The sequence below is a fragment of the Mycteria americana genome, chromosome Z (assembly GCF_035582795.1).
Source record: "Mycteria americana isolate JAX WOST 10 ecotype Jacksonville Zoo and Gardens chromosome Z, USCA_MyAme_1.0, whole genome shotgun sequence".
In the NCBI taxonomy this organism is placed as follows: domain Eukaryota; kingdom Metazoa; phylum Chordata; class Aves; order Ciconiiformes; family Ciconiidae; genus Mycteria; species Mycteria americana.
In genome coordinates, this window is record NC_134396.1 from 15,134,895 (window position 1) to 15,157,700 (window position 22,806).

Below are 22,806 nucleotides of genomic sequence, written 5' to 3' on the forward strand. Positions count from 1 at the left end.
GCATGCCGAAGAGGTCTGGGTACAGAGAGTCAACTGCAGAGAGTATGGGGGACCAAAGACCAAAAGACAGAGTAGCTGGAGACAACAGGACTCAACACATCCCACAGACATAAAGGGACCTGGGCAGTGCAGAAGGGTTTGATACAGTGATGAGCAATCCAGCTTAGGCCACTAAAGCCTTTAGAGCCTCAGACAATATCTGAAACCTGCCTGGGACAGTGCTTCCACTAAAGATTAGTTAGGGTAAGGAGCCCCGAACCTACTCTGTAAGATTTACATGCCCTCAGCACTTACCAGGAGTGAGAAATGCATGGTAAATAGCGAGCACTGGGTGAAGGAGGTCTCAGAGTGAACTCCAGAGCCTCTTGCAATGAAAGGTCATGGGAGAAGGTGCAAGCCAAGCATGCCAGCCTGGAGAAACTGGGACCAGAGTGGAGGAGCTGGAAGGAGAGAGGCATATACAGAAGGTCAGATAATTCTTGAATAAGCCCACCTACATGTAAGCAAACCAGACCCCTGGGGACAGCCTTAGGTATGAAGAGGTGCGCTGGCAGTGCATTTGGCAGGCTGGGGACGGAAGATGGGCCTATTTCTGCTACAACGTGCCTTCCAGCCCTTCACAATCACCCAAGGTTTATTCCTGATCTACCCAAGAGCAGATCTTCTTGGAGACAGACTGCTCAGACTCTGTTCCTCCAAGAGAAGAGGTCTGTTGATGAGGTTAAGCCACAGAGGACTGGAATTGCCTTTGTCGGTTAGCTCTGTTCTCCAGCAAAATAATTTATTCCAGCAAGGCCTTTTTGTGAAGGTCTAACCACCTCTAAGCTAGAGCTTTTGCTGCCACAGCAATGTCATTTCAAGAAACCACCTCCCTAACCCACACGATGATACCAGCCAGTGTCTAGGGTCAACTGGGGCTTGTGCAATATGTTTACCATGATTCTGACTTCCCTCAGAGGGAGCAAAATGAAGGGGACAGCCGTGTTCACATCTCCCTAGATGTCTGCAGCAGCTGCAGCAGTCCTGTGGGTCTGTCCAGGCTTGCAAGAAGAGAAAAAGAATGTTGGGACTGTGGGACTCTGCACGAGTACACCATATAGATGGGAAGAGCAGATAGCACACATCCCTCTTTCTGTTCGTTTATGCCCAAGCAGGGCAAACCACAATCTGTCCCCAAGTTATAAAATATTACTAAGGCAAAAGTGAATGGCATTTCTTGGCCAATGTAATTAGATTTCAGCAGCCTCAGCCCGCAGGACAGTACTGTCTACTCTGCAGAATATTAAGCCCAATAACTGGAATCAACAAACAACACTGGAAAAAGTCTTGCTTGATATAATATATAAATACCGTAGCATAATAAATAATAAATACTGTTAATACTGCTGTAAATAATGTATCATGCTAGATTTGTATAATAAATAATACATAAATATGTAATCATCCTTTGAAATTATATAAAATTAGCAATTGTGAAGTGAACTTAACCTATTAACATGCTTCAGGAGAAGAAGCCTACAAGTTATTTAGAGTCTGAATCACCACGGCACTGTAATAGCTTAGCCGAGAGTAACACCAGCAGCACCACATGAGGATGCAAAGGAGCAGAGAGCTGCCTGTTGCCTCACAAAGCAAATAATAATGCACTTCTCAATTTTTTGTTCAGGGCTAAAGGTCAGTTGATCTACTGGGTGTGCCATGTTTTTCTGTTTAAAAAAGTTAATTTATTGCTGACTCAAGGCCTTGAGCAAGTTGTTTTCCAACAACTAAGATGAAATAAAGCAACACAGGCAGCCAGCAGATTTAAGAGAATATAAAGATCATTCCTGTGGTAGAGCAACACAGAAATACTCTGGACTCCAGCAGGGAGTCATGTTTTGGCTCCGTTCCCGGAGTCCTCATAACACTTTTTATCTCCAAGCACCTTACAAACTTGGGCCAATTAATATGCATACAGCCCCTTTGGGGTCAGCCTGCTTTATGGGCTCTGGTTTCCAGAGGGAGAAACTGGTATGCACATTTTTGGGGCAGATCGTTAAAGATTTCTCCTCTGCTTTAGAATGTGTTAGTATAGACTAGTTAGTGATGCCATCGTATCCGTAGCTAGACTTTCTGAAGATTGGCATCAAAATGCTTTGTACTTTTTTGCAAGTTGTGCCACAGATTTCAGGGCTAAATGATGGGGGAGCATTAATGAGAATAGTCTCTGAATGATTCACTCAAAACCACAGTGAGGCATTGGTTACTAGAAGAAAAGTATTTACGCAGCTTAAAGCAACCACGGGTAGCTCTCAAAACTGACCTATGATTTTTCAAAGGCATTTGGGCTCTAAAAATTGCAGGTGTGTAGCTGGCAGTATTTTCATAAGCACGTCAGGTAGGGAAGTGGCTAATTCCTGTCCCTCAGGCACAGCTGTTTATTGTGGAAAGTACCTGTGAGAAGCTCAGCAGCTAACCCTCTGAAAATACCATTCGTCATCAAAAGCCAGGTCTAAAACACATGCCACTCTCTTAAAAGAGCAGTAGAGTCTGAGACTTCCAGCTCCCCTAAGAAACAAACGGAATGGAAATCTCCAATATTGCTTCGGGATGTTTACTTTACAGCCACGGAAAGAAGCAATGTCCTTTACAAAATCGTGCAGGCAGTAATAAGGTGACTTCAGACCTGTTACTCACTAAATCCCATAGTGCCAGAACCAGGGAGCACTAGACGGAGATCACTTTAAAGCAGATGAAAGAAAATATTTCTCTACACAGTCGGCAGCGGGATTTGTTGCTACAAGAGGTGACGGAAGTGGACAGCGCCGGCGGGCCCCACGTGGGGCTGGGCAAATTAGCGGACAACAGATCCTTAAAGAGGTGCTAGAAGAGCTGTGCAGGGAAGCACCCTCCGGTGTGCCTACCACCACGGCTCTGGCTGCTGGGGCAGTGTGTGGAAAGGGGCACGCAGACACAGGTGTTGGCCAGGCAGGTCACGGCCAGGTTCACAGGTTCTCCCAGCATAGCATCTACGTTTGCGCCACAAAAGACAGCATATGGGGAGGGATGAATTGTCTCTTGCACCCAGGAGGACGTTCCTTATGTCCTTGTGTCATGGTGCAAGGGAGGTCAGGTGAGGAAGCACCAGAATATCCACCCGCAAGAAGGAAGCAGCTATGGCTGGGTACATCTGAATCAGCCCCTCATTCAGTCAGACTGGCAGCATTCGATGCCAAAATCCAGATCAGGAATGTAGCAGTACTGGAGAGGACAGCAGTGTTAGAAAGCAAGCCCCGCTGGCTGGGGAGGGAGCAGGAGCCCTGCAGGGATGGGGCGAGCCCTTGTGCCAACGCCAGCTGCCCCAGCAGCTCACCACCCCACAGGTCTGCCGGGAAGCCCTCACCACAAAGCATGCTCTCTGCTCCCAGCCCGGATTCCTGCATCTGAGCAGGAGGGCAGCGCTGCTCTGCCCCAGCAGAGGATGCATTTCACCTTACTCATGAGGAGCTTGGCTAGTCCAGACACAGTCGGGGTTCCCTCTGAAGGGAGCCAGGATCAAAGTCTCCCCACCGAAGACTCAGCTCTGACTTTCACGAGCTGAAAAGCTTTTGGTTGGCTGTAACGGAGCCAGCTGCAGTTGGCTCTAATCACACTTGGCTGCCTGACGTCAGTCAGTGAGTTGCTAAATGAAGAGCGTTACTTGGGTTTCTTTGCTTCGCCTATAGGCCACACCCAACAAAACCGGTGAGTTTTTATTTCATATGAGGCAAAACCAGGCCTCTAATGTCAAGGTTCAGTGACAATTACATAGCGTGTCAAGGATGTCCCATCCGAAGAAACCTATGACCCCCAGATTGCTTTCTCGGAAGCTCCTCTTAGGTATGATTCAGGTAGCCATTCCTGCAGGGCAATAAAATGATGTTTTTCACTCTGTAACTATTCCAAGTAGGATTTGAGATTCCTGAGTCTCTCACTGCTGGATATTGTAATTCCTGCCTAGTCACTTGCCATTTCATCAGCTCCGGTCTGCTGGTTTTGGCTGGGGTAGAGTTAATTTTCTTCATAGTAGCTAGTATGGGGCTATGCTTTGGATTTGTGCTGGAAACAGTGTTGATAACACACTGATATTTTAGCTGTTGTTAAGTAGTGCTTGTACTAAATTAAGGGCTTCTCAGCTTCCCATGCTCTGCCAGGTGCACAAGAAGCTGGGAGGGGGCACAGCCAGGACAGCTGACCCCCACTGGCCAAAGGGCTATTCCATACCATATGGCGTCATGCTCAGTATAGAAACTGGGGGGAAGGTTGGCCGGGGGCCGCTGCTGGGGAACTGGCTGGGCATCGCTTGGTTGGTGGTGAGCAATTGTTTTCATTTGCATCGCTCGTCTTTCTTGGGTTTTATTTATCTCTCTTTGTTATTTTCCTTGTCACTACAATTTTTATTATTAATATTATTACATTTCGACTATTAAACTGTTCTTATCTCAACCCATGAGCTTTCTCACTTTTACTGTTCAAATTTTCTTCCTCCCATCCTGCTGAGGTGGGGGAACGAGTGAGCAGCTGTGTGGTGCTTAGTTGCTGGCTGGGGTTAAATCACAACCTCCAGAAAGCAGAAATAAAACCAAATAATTTGTCCTCCTCTCATTCTAGCGTCTGAAGCAGCACAGCATCTTGGAAGGCTGCAGCAAGCAGGGGAAGGCTCAGCGTGATCACCTCTGCTGCTGCCTCAGCAGGCACCCACCTTTTCACCACAACCCCAAATATCCTGATAGTCAGGAGATAAACTGTCTGCTGGGAAGACTCCTTTAGAAGTCCAACAGGCAGAAACCTGGCAGTGGGGTGAAGGGCTAAGTGCCACGGTATGACACTCATCGAAGGCTGGCCTGGCAGCTGAAATACCGCTCAGAGACAGTGATGGGAGCCACAGCAACAGGCAAATAGCCCTGAAAAAGGATGTACCTCTGGAGGCCAGGAGTGCTTGTGGAGTTGGGGAAGAAAGCAACGGGGAGAGAAGACCCTTCAGTTAAAAATCTCTCCAACGTGATCTTGAGAGCAAGGAATGAGGCATGGAGTTTTGCAGAGGGATGCCAGAAGAACTGAAGTTTGTAAACTGAGCGGTCAAACCTTGAGAAATTTGAACCAGCTCCACCTGAATCAGGTTTGCTAAATTTGGTAAATATTTCCCAAGGGAAACAGTCAGTAAGCTGCTGATTCCCAGCAGCTCCAGCTCCTCTCTCTATCAGATCCCGTGCACCATGAAGGAGATCAGATGGGGATTTGTATGGTTGTCGTGAGTAAACGCACACTATATCTGGCTTTATTCCACCCCCTGCCCCCCAAGAGCGTGATCACTGATACCGTCCACATGAAAAGCAGGGGCTGTGGCTCTGGGCTGCCAGTGGGGTTTGTTCCAGCCGAACACCAAGAACACAGGCATGCTGTAGCTGTTGTGCCTCAACAGGTATAACCATGACTTCCCCGAGGGTTAGCACACAGCGCAGGCGAGGCGTAGGGCTCCTGCTTCTCAGGCTTTCAGATTTCAGCAATAAATTAACTCAGCTGCTTAAGGCAAACCCTAGCCTACTGAAGTCGGTGAGAACTTTGCTACTGAATGAACTGGGCTGAGACATCACCTAATGAATGCAGATGTTTTGCAAGCTAAATCAATCCTCTTTTCTTCTGAGCTGAAGACTTCTGAGTGCATTTTGAAAAGGAATCATCTTTGCAGGGAGAAGGCAAGAAAGGAAGGAAAAGAAAACCTTGATACTTGTTTCATTCAGGTCTCTGCAAATTTATAATTAACTTTTAAGAACTCCATAGCAAATAACTCAGTTGTGAAACACCTTGGGAGATATATTAAGAGCCAGTTCTAATTTTTGCTTTCAGTGATGATTGATCTTTGTGGGTTTTTTAGCTCGCTTCCACAGGTTCGTAAAAACTTGGGAACAAAAACATTATGGTATAGTCCTTGCATTGCAGTTTTGCTCCTTTGTTAATTTTGGACCAAGTCCTACAGTGTAGCAAAATTATTGAACTTGGTTTTGCTTAGGTCTCTAGTTCCTGTAGCTCCTCTATTACCATGTGGCAGGGCACCCTATAGGCACAATAAATGAATAATACAACACTGAGAGCTGTAACAAATCACAAAATACATTATTAAAAAATTAAAAAATAAATATCCCCCTCTTACTTAAATAGAGATTGATTTTATAATGTGGAATGCTGAGGAGAGCTGCTGGAAAATATATGTGGGCCTGGGGACATGGAGAATATACTGTAATGGGTGATTTGCTCCCCCGATTAGAAAAATACCCCCCTCCCCAGTGAATGGATGCATTTGTCAAATGGAAACTGAGCTCATCTGTTTGTTCACAGCCCAGGTAGGATGCAGGACTTGCTTCAGCCCCTTGCTTCAGTCAGATGCTGTGCTTGAGCAGTAAAAACCCCAAAAAGACATGAGCTGGCACCCAAAGCTTACTCTTTAGGTCTCAAACTGTGCAGCAGGATGCAAGAAGAGGTTTCGGAAATGAGGAGTAGGCGATGCCCTCCCTGGGTTGCTGAGACACCTCTCAGTGATGCTCCTCAAACATGGGAGAAGGTCCCCGAGCAGAATGCTGACCGGCATGGGACATGATGCCCTATGGATCTGGTGTGGGTCCCTGGCCCCGCTGCTTCACTGCCTGCCGGGCAGAGGTTTGATCACTGTGGGGCACAAGGAGGTTTGCTCTGCCCAGGTTGCAGCAAGGTGGTAGGAACGTGGAGCGCTGCTGAATGGCCAACAAGCCTTTCTTGTTTCCCGATGGAAGGAGGGAACCGTATGCTCAATGCCTCATTAAAAATCTTGCAGCTTGAGTCAAGGCTGACTCTCATTAAGGTTGCCCTTTTCTCCCTGCCTCAGGTGCCTTTTTACCCTTCCCCATGAGCAGGAGGAGAAGAGGCAGCAGGGAGCTGGCAATTCACTTCTACACAGCACAAGGACCCATGACAGAGCCTCACCTTGCTCAACATGGCACTCCTTGCTGTGCACATGCTTTTCTTAGAGTACAGCATCCCTGCTGTGCACTTCCAGAGCCATGCAAAATTGTTTCGAGTACAGCTGCTTTCCATAGCTGAATTTTAAGAAGTAACACTAATACATTACTCTCATGCTTTTTTGTCAGTAGACCTGCTTTTTATGGCATTTTACCCACCCATTATCTCCGACTCCTTCCAGTCTGAAAACCTCCAAGGAGGATTTCCAGCCTCCCTGGATAACCTGCTCCAGCACTGCACACTTCACGTAGCAAAGCAATTTTCTTAATGCCCACTCGGACCTTCCCAAGGTGCAGTTTGTAGGCATTGCCCCTTTCTGTATCATCTTCCACTTCTAGGAAAAGTTTGGCTCTGTCATCTTTTTAAGTCCCTTTTGGGTAGTTGTAGGTGTTTATCAGAATCACAGAATCGTATAGATTGGAAAAGACCTTTAAGATCATCGAGTCCAACCATAAACCTAACACTACCAAGACCACCACTACACCATGTCTCTAAGCACCTCATCCAAATGTCCTTTAAATACCTCCAGGGATGGCGACTCAACCACTTCCCTGGGCAGCCTGCTCCAATGCTTGATAACCCTTTCAGTGAAGAAAAATTTCCTAATATCCAGTCTAAACCTCCCCTGGCGCAACTTGAGGCCATTTCCTCTTGTCCTATCACTTGTTACCTGGGAGAAGAGACCGACCCCCACCTCGCTACAACCTCCTTTCAGGTAGTTGTAGAGAGCGATGAGGTCTCCCCTCAGCCTCCTTTTCTCCAGGCTAAACAACCCCAGTTCCCTCAGCCGCTCCTCATCAGACTTGTGCTCCAGACCCTTCACCAGCTTCGTTGCCCTTCTCTGGACACGCTCCAGCACCTCAATGTCTCTCTTGTAGTGGGGCGCCCAAAACTGAACACAGTATTTGAGGTGCGGCCTCACCAGTGCTGAGTACAGGGGCACAATCACTTCCCTACACCTGCTGGCCACGCTATTTTTGATACAAGCCAGGATGCCATTGGCTTTCTTGGCCACCTGGGCACAATGCTGGCTCATATTCAGGTGGCTGTCAACCAGCACCCCCAGGTCCTTCTCTGCCTGGCAGCTTTCCAGCCACTCTTCCCCAAGCCTGTAGCGTTGCATGGGGTTGTTGTGACCCAAGTGCAGGACCCTGCACTCAGCCTTGTTGAACCCCATACACTTGGCCCCAGCCCATCGATCCAGCCTGTCCAGGTCCCTCTGCAGAGCCTTCCTACCCTCAAGCAGATCAACACTCCCGCACAACTTGGTGTCATCTGCAAACTTACTGAGGGTGCACTCGATCCCTTCATCCAGATCATTGATAAAGATATTAAACAGAACTGGCCCCAACACAGAGCCCTGGGGAACACCGCTTGTGACCGGCCGCCAACTGGAGTAAACTCCATTCACCACCACTCTTTGGGCCCGGCCATCCAGCCAGTTCTTTACCCAGCGAAGAGTACACCCATCCAAGCCATGAGCAGCCAGTTTCTCCAGGACAATGCTGTGGGAAACCGTGTCAAAGGCTTTACTGAAGTCTAGGTAGACAACATCCACAGCCTTCCTCTCATCCACTAAGCGGGTCATCTTGTTGTAGAAGGCGATCAGGTTGGTCAAGCAGGACTTGCCTTTCCTAAACCCATGCTGGCTGGGCTTGATCCCTTGGTTATCCTCTACATGCCGTGTGATGGCACTCAGGATGATCTGCTCCATCAGCTTCCCCAGCACTGAGGTCAGGCTGACAGGCCTGTAGTTCCCCGGGTCCTCCTTCCGGCCCTTCTTGAAGATGGGTGTCACATTTGCTAATCTCCAGTCAGCTGGGACCTCCCCAGTTAGCCAGGACTGCTGGTAAATGATGGAAAGGGGGTTGGTGAGCACATCTGCCAGTTCCTTCAGTACTCTCGGGTGGATCTCATCAGACCCCATAGACTTGTGAGTGTCTAAGTGGTGCAGCAGGTCACTAACCATTTCCCCCTGGATTATGGGGGCTCCATTCTGGTCTCCATCCCTATCTTCCGACTCAGGGGGCTGGGTACCCAGAGAAGAATTAGGTACCCAGAAGAATTAGGTCACCTCTTTGACCCCTTTTCATATGACTGAACACCAGCTCCCCAAGCCTCTCCTTAATCATGTCCATCATGGTAGTCTTCCCTGGACCACATTTCCAAATCCTTCCTGAGCTGAGCTCTATCCTGGTGAGACCTCACCAGCACTCAGTAGAGGGGAATAAAAGCATCCCTTGACCAAAGGTATCACTCCTTCTAATGCAGCCCAGTGTGCAGCTGGCCTTGTTCACAGTGAGTGTGCCTGGCTGGGTCAGCCTGCAGCCCACTACAAGTCCCTGGGTCCTCTTCAGCAGGGTGGTGACCCAGCCTGTCACTCTCTGGTTATGCCATGCTTTGGGTTGTCCTGCCTGGTGGCCAAACCCTGCACTTCCTCTGGCTAAGCCTCATGGGGCAGCTGCTGGCTTGAACCTCTAGTGTCTTCTGGATTAACACCCTCAGTTGTCTGAACATCAAGGTGCTTCCGGACGAAGTGCTGCTGTTCCCTGTGTAGGTCACTCTTCCGCATTTGGTGTCATGTGCAAATTTGCTAGGGTGGGGAGGTGCTTTCTGGGTCTCCATCTAGGCCATTGATGAACATGTTGAGCAGCTTCAGCCCAGTATGACAGAAACTAGACCATTCTCCTGCCTGGGCTCCAAGAGGCCACACTTTAGCCCATTACTCACATCGGAGGGTGCAGAACAGCAGCACAGCCTCACCGTCTCCACCAGTGCCCAGTTTTACCACAGCCCTCTATTTCACTGTTCTCCTCCTGCTCCTAACCAGTTCTCACCCTCTGTACAGTCTTTCTCATCATGAATCCAGGCTGGATTTTGCATCCAGCGGTACTGAGTATTTTGCTGAGACTATCATGAAGAGGACATAGTGTGATGGTGAGGGTGGTCTTCTGTGAGAGGGCCTTGAGTCTCGAGAAGAAGGCCGACACTGTTTGCCCCTAGACAGTAAGGGTTACTGAGCTGTTTTGCCTGTCCATTCAAAAGACAGAAATTACCTCTCAAATAAAACTACTAGTGGCTCGTACCTCTGTTTGGTCTTCTATGTCAAAGTTGGTCTCTTCAGTCTTCAATAAGAAGTAGTGCCAAGTCATAATGTACTTACATTGAAATGGGGGACAGTGATGTGGAAGACCATTTAGCCAACCCAGTAGACCTGCTATTCACTCTGCAGTATGATTATAAGCTGGAAAATACTGACAGATAAATACCTTAAAGTAGAACTGCCTGCAGGCTATTTCTGTTCTGCAGTTTGTACAGACAGGCCTGAGCTAGCTTGAGAATAGTCAGTCTGGCTATTGCAAACATTGCAGTTGTGGGTGGACGCAGGTCAACGCAGCTTAATCCCACAGATATTCCCTCATCTCCTGCATGGATCTCGCAAGCCACACCGACTCCTCCAGTGCCCCAGCTACACCGTCGGCAGTACCTTGAGCAAAGCTGGCTGGTGGCTCTGTGGCTGCACAGTGTGGAGGTGCCTCTGCTTCTAAAGAGGAAGGATATGGTGCTCCCACAGTGCAATTCAGCTTCCATTTTTGCCTAGGAGCGTGCTCTGGAGAGGTGACCATGAGGCAGCAGCTTGGGCTCTGGGGGATATGAACAGCCGCCACTATTGACCTCACCGGACTCGTTGAAGATGTGGCTGGCACAGCTGCTTCCCGTTCCCTCCCTTTCACAGTTCCTTTTGCATCCCCTCTTGCAAACATCCCTGCTGTCAAGCTACGTTTCTTCCTGGTGCCACAAACATTTTTAACGTTGCTTACGCATAGTGGTTTTTTGTATTATTTACCTAGGAAGCGGAAGGATTAGAGGAACCGCTTTATTTACTGCTTCCCAAATGCTCTACATCAGCAACAGCATCTTTATATACTCATACAGCTACCGTTTAACTGCTCACAGACACAGAGTTCCTATACTCACCAGAGCTGGGGTGTATTTTATAAGATGACTGCTGCTGACCTGACACCAATCCTGGCAAACCTTATGGTATCACATTATGGCAACAATTCATCACAAATGTCCCTTTGTTATGAACGCACTTTGCTTTGAACTCAGTGTGTCGCAATGCTGAAACAGACAGTGCGGTACATGCTTCTTGGGAGCTGTGACGTGACGTGTGTTTTCCCTCTTCTGTTTTCACCCTCCCGTTGTCCTACAGGGAAACATGCAGCCATCAGCATCTGAAGGGATGGCCATAGTTATTTCTGATGTTGCAAAAGAACAGAAGAGAACATATTACCCTTTGTGATGTGAAAAATATCTGAAGGGTATTTATTCAACACATGAATTAAATTTCAGGACTTCAAAAATAAACATCACTGGATGTTTAAAAATATACTTTCCCAAGTGCTATTTTTACAGGGTTTTTATTTGCTGAAATACCTTTGTTTTTACAGGAGATGACATTTAGCTATGATGGGAATACATCATATGCTCTTTAATAGGTTATTCTAAAATTAATTAACTGCTTAGGTATAATGCATTTATCTAAGGAGGAGTCATGAAGGACCAGACTCTCTCACTGCAGTGTGTCTGCTTCATCTCAACAACGTAAGAGCTGGGTCAGGACAATTCTCCATGTGAAGCCCTGAAGCCCTAAGTGGCCAAGGGCAGAGGCTGCCATTGCAGGAGCAATGCCATGCCGGCATGTCCCGCCAGCTTTCGGCCGCATGTGCTTTGGGGTCTTGGCAGCAGCATGCTGCCAGTTGCTTGGATTCCCCACCCCAGCGAGCATCCTCCCAGGGCACAGGGGATCTGTAGATACAGTAAATGCCACCCACTCACCCTGTCCTGACACAGCGGGGAGGACGGGGCATGACTGGTGGAGAGGAGGACCCATGCCTTCTCCCAGTCCCTGCTGCGGTCCCAGGCTGACAGGTCTGGCCCAGGTGGGGGGGCCAGGTCGGGACAGCAGGGGTACAGGTGGCACAGGTCTTCTCTGCCTGCGCCACACTCCTTTTCCCGCTGTAGGCTCGCCTCCCGGCCTCACCCCATGACGTCCCTCTCCCACATGTCAGAGCAGCTCTGATGCCAGCGGTGACGCTGGCTGATACTCAGGTGTAAGTGGCAGGACAGATCTTTTCAGCCTGGATGGGAGATGGCAGCAGCAGCAAGGACATTTGTGGGATGTAACTTTGCTCGGGGGCAGCTTGAAGCTCACCTTTGTGCTTGCTGGCTGAGGGGGAGAGCCTGGACTGGCACAAAGCGGAGACACCAGCGAGAGGAGACAGCAGATCCTGTCCTTTGTTCTCTGTCCTGCAAGATGGCTAAATGCCAAGTCTTAACTGTGTTTCAGCATTTTCCCTTTTAATGTTAACGCCAGTGTTCATTAAAGAAAGGCAGTGCCACTCGATTTATCTGAGACAAGATGGCCAGTCATTCTGGAGGTAAACAGGTACAATCTTTTTCATTTTACTGGATTTGCATTCACTCACACACTGTATTAATTTGGCCCTCTGCCTCTTAAAAATACACTTTGAGGACAGAAGAAAATTTTGTTTAATAAATTACCTTTGAGTCACCCTTTTTTTTTGGACAAGCCAGGCATACAGGTACCTTTCTGGACTTCTCTGTTGTGGGACGATGCACGAAATAATACACTAAGTAGCTTGATCCAGCAATTAAAAGCAAGGCATGAATTACACTAACAGCTATCACAGAGAGAAAATTAATTCTCTCATAGCTACACTGGTACTGTAAATGAAGTATCATCTCAGGTGATTATAAACCAATTGTGATGAGCCAAACTGCCTCAGAAAAACATGAGAACTTTGTAAACGTGCTGACAAGCACAGGTCTGCACCCCAGGTGTGGAGGGCCTGAGACCTTGCTTCACGGTTTAATCTGCAGTCACTGGGAGCATCAGCAGGGGATCCTAAAACCACTGTGTGAGCAGATTGCATCAGTATTCATTTTTATACATCACTCGCGACTTTCTGTTAGCTTTTAAGAGCCTCCTAAAATGTGATGCTGCATGGCACCAGTTAATGTTCCCCATTGCTTCTGAGAGCAATGCTGAGGAGGAACTTCTCAAGTTAGCAGATATGAGATCTCATTTCTGAAACTTTGACCCATGTTCACACCTGACAGCCTTTATATCAATTCTGACATTCTTTGACCAAAAAAAAAATAAATTGAAAAACAAATTATAGGTTTTGCCCTGGGTGATTCCAAAATTAAATTTCTTAATGAGCTGTAGTAAAGCAGGCTGAGTTTTTTCCCTAACCTTAGAACAGTGGACGGGAGAGGCCAATACGGACACCACGGACAGCCTGATGCTATCACAGGCAGCCGCATCATCGGATTCATTTCATTAACTCACAGTGCAGAGAATACAAGAATTTCATTGACTGGGAAAATTTACTAGAGGGTGGTGAATGAAGAGATAATGAGGCCAAAATCATAATTCATGAACAAGTAACATTATAAAAAATGGCCATATCTGCTCATCTCTTCGTTGATGACGTGCAAACTGGGCATATGTCATATGCACACTGCTTCTAACAGCTTAAAAACCTCCTTCAGCTTAAAGAAGTAAAGATCTGTTTCTGAAGCATGAAGACTGGGGACTTAACCCTATTGTCACAGGAACTTCCATGTGTATAGTGGAGCAGAATCAAAGCAGCCTTTATGGTCATGGTCTTGTCATACAATGCATGAGTCCGACAGGTCTAGCAGGAATGATATGCCAATCTCCCAGCTGTTTACACATCACCACAATGCAAGTGTGTTTCAGAGGCAGACAATAAGCACTGTCCTAGGAAAGTTGCTTTGAGAGTCATGAAATCAATCCTCACGTGAAGCAGGGAGGCTAGACGGTCAATCTGTGCAGCCCGGTCATCCTGGTAGAGCAGATCGGGTTAATGCCTTGGGGAACACCTTGATGTCTGATGTGGCCCATAGTGCATCTCAACATGCACTACAGAGGACCCACATGTGCTTCCCATTTGTGGCTGAAGGCAGAGCAAGGGTTTCCTTCACTGCATGCGTGCCCACTCTGCTGCTGAGCATGAGCGTGGTACGGCCACTTGTACTTCAGCTGACTAACTACACACTAAGGAATTTAGCCTTTATTCACAGCCTGGTCAGTGCTGGGTGAGTTTCCTCCCTTTTTACCATTACTTAACTATTTTATTCTCATTATTTGGCCCTTATGCTTGGCATCATTTTCACAACAAAGGTGTCCTTTACCTGTCAATAGACAGGGTGATGGATAAGTAGGAAAGGTTATTCTTGTGGACAAAGTGGCTCGGCTGGATGCCAAGCTGAGAGCAGGAGTGGGCTCTGTCAGCAGGCTGCAGAATGACTTGGTATCCCCCACTACAGAACTGGGACAATGAGGTCTCCCTTCTTGGTGGAAATGCATGGGACAGGTTGAAGAAAATTCTGCAAAAATAGAGTGTTCTTCTCCTAACTCATTAAAATGAAACCAGTACTTTGGAAGAAAAATCTGGGAGAAGAGCTGCCTTAATTTTCACAGGTTAGCAGAACAGGAAGTATTTGTCACCCTGAATAAGCTGTGAAAAGTATTTTTAACATGTTTAATTACAATTGGCATTCCTGCAGCAGAGCTGAATGCTAGAGATGGCCAGCTCTCTGAAAAGTGATCATTACAACACTAGCAGAGTGGGAGCCCTGCGGGGAAACTGTAAGCCAGTTTCCAGCTCTCTTTTATCATTAAGCCATCTTTAAAAGCTAGGCTATCTGCTTCATTTAAGTGGCTGAACATTAAGGATTTTCTTCAAAACAGCACTAAAAGCAGGAATAACTTGGTTTTTACAGTAAGCCCAATTGGTCTTCCATTCAGTGGTGATAAGAACACCATTACCTTTGCCATAAGGTTCTTATCACCATCCGATCGAGATTATAAACCACATAGATACACATACACACACATACAAACTCCACTTGCGCTGTTCAGGGTGAGAAGTGCTTCTTATCTTCCAAACTCTTAGAATGAGACACTGACAACAATTTAAACTCCTTTTCCTTCATGGAGTAATAGCTGTGCACAGCCTGTGAGAGGTTTAAGACTGTGATGGATTCATAAATTGTCATGGAAATAGTTTCTTTTGGGATTCATCCCTGTACTCATTATGATTCTAGGATCTCCCGCCCAACCCCACCAGGCAAATGACAGTAGCTTTAGTCTCCACATTGCCCCTTTCCTCACCGTGGTGGTGTTTCCCTTGCACTGTTGACAAATACAATTGATAGAAGAAATGAAGATCCATGCGTTACCATCCCAGCTGAGGGCTGTTGCTGCACAGTGGGGTGTGAAGCCGCCCAGCCATGGCCATTCCCGTCTTTTGTGGCTGGGAACACATGCACATGTGGGGTCCTTCTAGTAAGCCCACCTCTGAGATCAGGCAGGGATTCCTCGGCACGTGCAGTGGGATTGTCATGACCATTGCAAGCCAGCTCAGGGGTCGGAAACAGCACGTGTGCGTGCATCAGAGTGACACGGATCATGGGTTAAGTAGTAAGAGAGAGGTTTCAGTAGTGGCTGTACAGCCCTGTCCTATGCCACGCCAGGTAGCTCCCACGGTGGGAGCAACAGCAGCCTGTGTGGTGCTGCACTTTGTGCATAGGCACCCCAGTGTGTGCAGGGGCAAGCCAGAGCTATCTGTCGGACACAGTGCTGCACTGCGTGGCAGAGCTGCACCTTGTGCCACGCTGTGCTAAAGCAGAGGTGGGTGTTTCCTGTGAAATAGCTTGAACACTGTTGCCTGGAGCTGCTCTGAGCAAAAATGCCGTGAGAGTGGAAGGAAGATGTTGGAGACCACAACTGTTTCTTCCACTGGAGACCTAGGAAGATAGTTGCTGAACCCATGGACAAACTGACCATTTCCCCTGGGCCAATCCTGCCTTTCAGTGCGATGTAAGGCCACCTGGAAGCCTGTCCCAAGTAAAAGGGGGTTATAGATGTTCTATTCCAGTCTGCCACAAGCCATGGTGAATTCTTGCCCTCAAGCTGGAGTAGCTCCTGGTACCAGCAGTACCCACAGGGTCAGCCTGGCCCTCAGTTCCATCCCACTGCCTCTTCCCCAGGTTCAGTGTTTTCTTTACTGGCATCCACTATTATGGACTTCCTTTCCTCTTCAGGCAGACTTTTCCTTGTTTCAGCTCTACCAAGGTTGCAGAGTATTAGGATTACTAAACATTGGACCAGATTCATGATTCCTTAACATCTATTAATCCACCCTGTTTCTAAAAAGGGAACTACTACACTACAATAACATGACCAGATCAGTATCTCTCTAGTACCTCTACAGCAGTTTTTGTTGCACACAGAATTGCAGTATGTTATTCAAATAAGACCATGCCTCACAGTTATAAGTTTGCCACTACAATTAATTCATCTTGCACCATCCTCTGTCCTCATTACATTTTTATTATAAGAATTAATACATTTTGCCATTTGCTATTCTGGTTACAATCATGAAGAAGTCGTGAGAATGAATACATTTTGTACCACTTTGTCCTCGTTATAATTTTTAGATGTTCTCAAGAATGGATTAATTCAATGCCACTTTTCACTCTTTATCCTGAGAAGGAAAATTAAAATAGTTACGAAACTCCAGCAGGCACTATTCTCTAGCTATTTTGTTATCAGTCTAGAGATTTTATCAAGAAGAAAAATAATAATAAAATGTATAATTCTGCTTGAGAGAGAATGCAGAGGGAATGAATAAAATGGTGCAGATGACCGAGTGCTTGTGACTGTCTCAAGGTCATAATCTCAAGTCCTGTTCAGATGCTATAATTATAAAGATATAATTTTAATTAATTCACTGTTTCCCAAGTGGAGTGAAAACAATTGTTTAAAAAATAACAGTAGAAATATTTAGAGTTCTGTCATTCAACTTCCCCAGAAACGTTTGTCATCTTCTGTTCATTATGAAACCCTGAAATAAAAATAAAACAAAAGAAACAGAATATATTCAAAGAGCAGTAGACTGTATTAGTAACTGACATATACTTTATCATAAATTACCAGCAATACAAACCCAGTGCAGCTGTCCTAGAATTTGATCATATTCCCATTAAATTAAATAAAAACCCTACGGATTTTTATGGGTGTTGGATCAAACCTATGTTCATCATGTAGAAACCAAGTTCAAAGCAACTCGGAGGATTTTCCTGCACCGGTCGAGTGATCTCTGCCAGGCACTGATCACAGCTGCTGCTTCCCTGAGTACTACTTTCTTTCAGACTCATAGAGTAGCACTGCCTCAGGTGCTGATAGAAATTTGCTGGTTTTTGGAATAATTGTATTGGTATGGCTGAAGTTTAACAGGAGAATAGCGTTTGAAGGCTTCCTAATGGATGAAGCGGGCGCTCTGGATACCCTAATGGGTTGGGAGACTTCAGAGAAAACTGACATTATCATCATTAAGAAGCCGAGCAGGCGTAGTGCACCTCTGCCGTCCTCTCCTTTCTCAGCAGTGCAATCAGTAACACCAGCTCCTCGGTGTTAGGTGAGGTATAAAATTAAGAAAAATTCCTTTACATTAGGTGAAGAGACTGAAAATACTGTAAAATGGTGCTTGAAATTCCTTTCCTAATAGTGTAGATCAGCAATAATTCAGCTCATGTTTATTCCAGGTCCACAACTGTAAAAACAGTAATTTCCTTCCCCATAATATAACATAAGGAGAGAAAGATGAATTACATTATATTGTACATCAGCAACTGCTATCTTGGTGGTGGGTATCTGATGGTCCTCCTCTGTCTGTCGAGCTATTCTCTACATCCCACTCTCTTAATCGTTTTTAAATTGGGACTATATTCTCACAGCACATAGCTATCCAAAGCATATGTTATTGCATGCTACAACACAACATTCCTCTCTGTCTTTTCTTGCCACGTGTTGTCTGCTACAAGTGCAGGTTAGTTTCTACCTTACCTATGGGAGAAGAAGAGTCTGAACAATAGTTGCTTGGTTGCTCCCAAGATGAAACTTGAAAAGAAATCCAAGTTTTGGTTCTTTGGGCTTTGGAAATGAATTCCGTCCCCTCAAAACTCCAACTCAGATATGGATGACCTCAAGAGCAAGGGGAATTTTTTTGCTGCCTGCAGACTGCTTCTTTTGATCTCCTGTACTAAATAAGCCTGTGATACTGACTGTGACTGTATATACATGGTGGCACTTTTTTAGCAGCCTATTATTGAACTAAAAATGAACTTATTTTCTTGTACTCCTCCAACCATTCCCTTTGCACCAAGAGAGGAGTTTTGTTTGGACAGGCTGGAGATGCATCTCCCGTGGCCAGGGCTGCTCTTCATCTCCTCTGTGACTGGCTCAAGGCCTTTGCCTGGCCTGACACTCCATAAACTCTGAATCCACTTGTAAAAGTAATGAAGGAAGTGTCTCTTTCCATGTAGATAGCATCAAATCCCTTATTTTTAACCTTTCAAACTATTAAAAAGAGTTACAGGGTTTCTAATGAGCATTACCATTTTAAATTGTTACAGCCTGAAATTGCACCTGGTTTCCTACCACACAGTTTGAAATATTTATAGGCCCAGATTTTCAGTGCTCTTTGGATAAAAGGGAGAGCAGAGAGGGGGAACTACCAGGCATTGTCAGGGCCAGCAGTGCATGCCAGCCCTTACGGTGCCTGCCCATCCCATCCCTGGTTCAGCCCCATCCCCAAGGAGGTGCCTGATGCCCGGGGCTGGCAGGGCACCCCCAGGCCCAGCTCCTGCACCCCGAGGGGCACCCAGAGCAGCCAGAGATGTCCAGTGCAGCCCTTTTGCCCCAGGATTCAATATGCCATCTGTGCTGGGCCGAGAGCTAAAAGTGCCAAAGGCTTTGCCAGAACAGGACTTTGTAATTACCAATGGATGGAAAAATGTTTAAAATGAGCAAACATGCCCCATTCGATTTTGCATACTTGCTTGCTTTGATGGAAATCTTAATTTTTTTTAGATTTCTTCTATAGACATTCACAGAAGGCATTTTGGGTCAGCATGTAATTTACAAAGAACAGAAGTGGCATGAAAATATGAGGGATGCTACTGGAAGTGATCCCCTTTGATCTTCGAGCATAAATAACACTCCAGCTTGGTACTGCAGGGTCTTGACTCTTGCACAGCCTGCTGCACCCAGGGACTCTCTCCATCCTCTGACCCCATACGTGAGCACGGGGGATGTAACTGTTTGTCACAAACAGTCACATCCTCACCGCTTGGTCTTGCTGCTTGCCTTTTCCCCTGTGTTCTGTTCAGCTGACTCTTGGTTTTGGTTTGTTTTTTAATAAATATTTATAATTTAAAATATTAGACTTCATTGAAGGTTGCACTGATAGGAGCTATGATAAAATCAGATGTACCTCCAAACCATTCATGAAGCTGATAGGATCCTCAGACAGAGCTAAAGCTGTGACTCAAAGCAAGAAATGTGAAAGTTCAGTTTGTTAGGTTAAAAACATAATGCAGCTTTGGCTATTTGTCTGTCCTGTAGATTTGTAGAGAGGAAGAAAGGAGCAAACCCTGCCTTGCTCTGTCAACTGTTATTGCATTCATATTCTGTACTGGGTTTGGCCTGACACCGGTACTATTTTCGGTCAATATACATGATTATGGTTGCCAAAGTGATTATTCGCATGTAGGCTAGACTGTTGTCTGCGTTAAGTCCTACTTTTAATTGATTTTTCAAAGCAAAAAGATCACTTGATCAGGAAAATGGGCATGGAGAAAGAGATTTCAAGGCATTTTCATTCATATTTGACATATGTTTCATGTTACAACCACTTATTTCAACCTCCCCAAAATCTCTGTAGTTCTTTTCCTAGTCTGAAAATCTTGCCTAAGATGAATCCTGGGAAATCAGGTGGTTTAATTACAGAAGCCTGGTACGCTCACAATTAAGTCCTCTCATAAATTCCTTTATATTCTGTCTATACATACTTTAATGAAGTTTTTGTTAGTGACAAGATCCTTCTCTATCTTCAGCTTAGACTTTAGCAGACACTTTGGGGGTCCATAAAAAGGAAAGAGATGTTCCCGGACCACGAGGTAAAGTTTTCATGAACCTCCTCTATCCCTGGTGCATCAGATCTGCTCGTATCTGCCACATCACGATTCAGTCGTGCACATGCAGTCAGGCGGTGTGATTGACAACCTGGATCAATCGCGCTCCTCATCATCACAAGGTGATGGAGGCGCCCAAGATGGCTGAAAAGATGCCAGCCCCTAGGAGAAAATTATTTTAAAGTGAGTGGTTCTGCACGTCTTTGGGAAGACGGTCCTTCCCTCGCAGGGGCCGGCTGGCACGTCCAGCACAAGAGTTTTGTTACAGGGCCTGTAATTAGCAACTAATAAAAGCCCTCCCCCCATCCCCAGCCTCCCTGTAGGCCAGCAGCAGGTGCTCCTATTTTCAGATGTATGCGAAATATCTGCCAAATCATTTGGCACATTTCAACTAGAAATGTGCCAAATTACCTGTCATAGCTAAACTGCCTTTTTAAAAGAAAGATAAATGCTGCCGCTGCTCAATTTCTGTGGAACAACAGTGCCCTCCCGTGGAACCGGGCTGCTGGCGGGGCCCACGCCGGCCCCCCGCCCCTCCCGGGGCCGCCGGCACCGAGCCCGCGGGTGCCCGCTCCGTGGGACGCGGCTGCAGCCGGGGCAGAGCCGGGAGGTCCCGCCGTGAGCAGTGCCCCGTGCTCGCGGTACGAGCAAAGCCTTTTGAGGCCGGGTCGAGACATCTGGGTTTCGCTTAGGGCTCCAGCTGAGGGAACGAGCCAGCCTCAGAAAGCGCCGGTGCTGCCGGAGAGGCCGGGGACCGGGCTGTGCCTTCCAGTCCCGAGCAGCAGCAAGGACCGGCGAGCAGAGGCGAAGCCACGGCAGAGCACCCCGAGGGGAGCGGGAGCGCCTGTCTGCTCTACGGGGCCACAGCCCCGAAAGGAGACCGCGGTGGGAGGAAAACTGGTGGAACCTCAGGACCAGAAAAATGCCCGATCTCAGCAGAAAGCTTCTGCGAGTGGAATGAACTTTCTGGAGGACAGAAGCAGGGGGAGGTGTTTCATTGTTAATAACAGCTGACGATGACTGATGAAATTCTCTCTCATCTGCTGTTTGAGACCTCGCTCTTGGATTTTTCCTGATTTTTTTTCCCTTTTTTCATGAGCTTGGCCTCTCTCTTTGGAGATTTTAATTATCTTACCATGCACTCTTTCAGTATGAATAAATTATTATTTTATTTATAGCCATCTTTATAAAAGATAGTTTGAAACCTGAACTGTAGGAAACTTAACAGCTCTAAGCCTCATGGCAGCCAGTAACACTTGACAGTGTCCTTGCTGTCCTCCCTTCCTCCCACTAAAACATAGACCCTCATATAACCAGACTGCATGGGTAATAGCAAGGCAGGGCTGACCCAAACCTTGTGTCTCTGAAAAAGTCATTGCACCATGTCACGAAGCTTTGGCTTTTCAAACCCATCTGAGAAAAGGAGCAGCCCCCCAGGGTAATCTTGTAATTATCCACAGCTCAGTTATTGCAAAGCAGAGTGGAGCCTGAGCTCACTTATCAACTTTTCACTTATCTGGGATGATTATTTTAAATACAGTAAAGTCCTTAATAAAAAAAAGGAAGCCATTTATTCCAGCCCTGTGACTGCACTAAGCAGGACTCTGGTCTGCACAGGTTCTTCTGCCTCAGCCATCAACAAAGTCACTGAGCACCTTCTGGTCACGCATGAAGCAACGTGACCAGCATCTGCCCTCTTTGTCTTCTCCTCTTGTACCTGGGGGAGAATTGTCTCTGTGACTTTGTGCCACCAGCACCTTGCTGAGGCATCTAGCAGTTTCTCAGACTGATGCCTTCTCACGTCTTCATCTCTGATAGAAAATTGCTAACTGCCTGAGAATGTGGCTGACTTTAAAATACCTGCCATGCAAAGCTAACAACTACTACCACTACCATCATCACAGCAGCTTACCTTTCCATGGCACCTGTCAAACCAAAGCAAGCCAGTGAAAGAGCCCTGAAATGCCACCTACTTGGGGTTGAAGAGTGGCTGATGCCACACTGCATGCTACATGACTGGGGGAGAAATTACATTTGCACAAGGACGCAGGGACCAATTCCCCTAAGAAAAACATCTAGCATGTGCACTGGGAAGATTGCAGCATGCATCAAGGTCTCTTCCCAAAGATGCTATCACAGTGTGCAGCGTGGACCTTACTTGCTTCGGGAAATGATGTTCTGGGATGCTCTTAGAGAGACCTCGTTCTCTGCACTTTGGTATAAAGGCACAGCCATCCCATCTGTGGCTTCTCGCTCTCTTCCCATGCTCCCAGCTCTACTGTTGGTGAGCTGAAAGGCACAGCGAGCAGGCATGGGGTGGCTGTGTCTAGGTGTGTGCGTGTGCATGTGAGCGTGTGTGCATGTGCACGTGTGTGTGTGTGCATGTGCACGTGTGTGTGTGTGCATGTGCACGTGTGTGTGTGCGCGTGGGGCACTCACAGGCTGCGGAGGATCTCCAGCTGCTTTTAGCAGATACATCCACAGCTGTGATTCAGCACTTGGCAGCCCGTGAAAACACTTCTCGCGCTCACTCTCTCTCTGTACCGAAATACTCTGTCTTTCCAGTCTTATGACATTTACCATGCTATCTAAATGCACCCTGTGACTAAAGTGATGACAGTATTTTCCTTGTGTGCCCACCCTGCCTTCAGGAGGGAGCTGCGGGGTGGCTGAGAGCAGCGTGGTGAGGTTGAAGGTGCA

The 22,806-nt window shown here is 46.9% G+C and overlaps 1 protein-coding gene across 2 annotated transcripts in view; it reads left to right on the forward strand.

Annotated features, from left to right (window-relative positions):
• Positions 1–10,056: 10,056 nt before the first annotated feature.
• IPO11 (importin 11) overlaps positions 10,057–22,806 on the forward strand; it is a 268,429-nt gene continuing 255,679 nt past the window's right edge. For both annotated transcript variants that reach the window (XM_075527093.1, XM_075527095.1), the window contains exon 1: positions 10,057–10,060. The gene's annotated coding sequence lies outside the window, so the exon portion shown is untranslated. The remainder of the gene's footprint in view (positions 10,061–22,806) is intronic.